Below are 2,842 nucleotides of genomic sequence, written 5' to 3' on the forward strand. Positions count from 1 at the left end.
TCTAAATGTGATCCTAAACATGCTAAAATTACAAGTTCATACTAACTAAAAAGGCTCTAAATGATACTCTTTTAGAGAGTTATCATACCCTCAAACCTAAGTGGTTGCTTGTCCTCAAGCAAATACAATACAAAAAATGCAAATATGCTAAACAGTTCTACCAATTAAATTTAGATTCTTAACTTAATTTTTATTTCTCATAATTTTTCATTGTTGCCACAGATATGGTAGAATTAACTGATCTCAAATTAGGGAAAATATTGTCAACTTACCAAAGTCAAAATCCATAGAGTGTTGTAGTGTGCAAGAAAGGTGTAACTAGAGCCAGTTTCGGACACCTCTAGCATTCCTATAAAAGCTCAAATGTTTTCTACAATACCTACTAATGCTGAGATATTTGTAGGTTTAACTATTTCTAATGTCTATAAGTATTGAAAACATACACCTATTATGTAAAAAAATTCCATAAATCCTAACTCCAATAGGAATCTAACACATTCCCTTAACATTTCACAATATAATTTTTTTCATCATCAAACTTCATGAAAAAAAAAAGTTTTAAAAACTTCATTAACTAAGGAAGTATCCTATCCATAATGCAATAACAATATATGAACAACAATGCATAACAATAAAAAAATAACAACGATTGATGTGAGAAATTGACCTAAAAAAATCTCAAGAGAAAAGTATTAAATAAAACTAATAAAAAATATAATCTAATGTCAGAAATGACTTATTAAAAGCAAGTAAAAAAATTGTTTCACATAGTGAAATGGCAGTTTAGGATAACTTCTCATGGTACAAGCTAAATGATACCCCCTTATGCTTTTCGATGGATGCAGTGACATAATCATGTTGCTTTAGGTCTTTTTTGCATTGTTCAAAGTAGGACTTGCGCTTTCTAGAAGAATTAATGAAGCACACTTCTTTATTATCACCATATAAATGCATGAGCTTAACATATTGAATTTTCAGAGAAGAGCTTTCATTTTTTTTGCACCATCGTAGCAATCTCAATTTTCCTAAGGTGGTCATGTTGTGACTCTATAGTCAGCAATAACGACGCAAAAATGATGTTGATGCCAGGATCAATATAGAAACATTGGTTTCCAATCTTACCTTCAGGATGGACAATGGACCGGTCAGCTAGTTGAAGTGTAATTATTGTAGGTCTTGCTTCACCAATTCCAAGTTTCTTGAAAATAGACAAGGGAATTAGGTTAATGTTGGAACCTAAGTCACATAAAGCGCTACCTATGTATTGATTGCCAATAGAACAAGGAATAGAAAAACTACCTAGGTCTTTCAACTTTGGGGGCAATTTATTTGTGATAATGGTATTAAACCCTTTAGTGAGTGCATTAGTCTCAAAATCACCAATCATATGTTTCTTAGAAAGCACATCCTTCATAAATTTAACGTAGTTTAGTGTTTGTTCCAATGCTTTTAGTAACAGTATGTTAGTCTTGGGTTCGGCTCATTCAACAATGGATGTGGTATCACAGGCATTACAGGTGACAATGAAGTAGGCATGGCTACTAGCAATGACCCAAAATTATTGCTCTATCTTGCATCCTTTGCTACAACATCTAAAGTAGATGCATATTTATCCACATCCATGCCCTTGGTCTGCTGGTCATTGTCTTTCTTCTTACTTTCTGTAATTGGTAAGGTGGATTCCACTTCGAGTCATGATGTCCTTACAATGCTTGCAGTGAGCATTCCCATGAGCTTTAGGGACTTTGGTATCACTCGGTAATGTCCTTGGATGCCTATTACTCAAAGCATTGACCAACTATCTAACTTGATTCTCTAGTGCTCTCAGTCATGATGATTGGCTTTGAATCACTATTTCATACCACAAAATATATTCTTTCATCAAATATTCAAGAGAAGTTGGGTTGAAAGTTTGATTAGAATGTTGACCTTAATAATTATGATGTTGTTGTGGTTGCACGGCTAGTTGATGCTATGGCAACATCTGCTACTGATTGTAATATTGTTGTTGTTGATTTGCAACATTTTGGCTCCTCCATGATAAATTGTGATGGTTGCGGATATTGGCATTTAATGTGTGCCTATAAGAATGTTCATTATCATTTCTATTGTAGTTCCTCACTTGACAGATAGATTTGAAGTTTTGTGGGTATTCCTCATAGTTGTGTGCATCATGACAATAAACACAAGAGAGATGAGATGCAAATTTTACCTCATACATGCCCTATGGTTTTTGCAATTTCTTAACCATATTTGTCAATTTTGTGATTTGTCAAGCCATTGAATTGAAAGCGTCAGCATCCACCGCTGCAACATTGCATTTGCTAAACATGTTCCTCGTGTTAGAGTATTGGTAACTATTGTTAGATATTCTTTTATGTATATTATAAGCTTTATTGAATGTCTTGTTTAGTAATGCTCCATTTGCTGAAGCATCAACCATCATACAAGTTTGTATGTAACCCGTTATAAAACATCTCTATTTGTGTCCAAAGAGAGAATCCGTTCATTGAACACTTTAGTAGAAAATCCTTAAAATGCTCCCAAGCTTCATAGAAATTCTCTTCCTCCAATTGCTTGAAGGAGGTAATGTCATTCCTTAGCCTTGCATTCATGATGGGAGGGTTGAATCGGAGCAAATACGTTTGAGTCAGCTCATTCCAAGATGTGATAACACTCAATGGTAGCAAGTTTAGCCATACTCTATCTTTATCTTGGAGCGAGTAGGGAAACAACTTCAGCTTCAGTGCTTCTTTAGGAACACCTTGCTGTACGAATGACTCACACACCTCCATAAATGATCGAAGATGTGCTCTTGTATCTTTAGAAAATGAACCAGTAT

Source organism: Hibiscus syriacus, unplaced genomic scaffold (genome assembly GCF_006381635.1).
Source record: "Hibiscus syriacus cultivar Baekdansim isolate YM2019G1 unplaced genomic scaffold, ASM638163v2 tig00110009_pilon, whole genome shotgun sequence".
NCBI lineage: Eukaryota > Viridiplantae > Streptophyta > Magnoliopsida > Malvales > Malvaceae > Hibiscus > Hibiscus syriacus.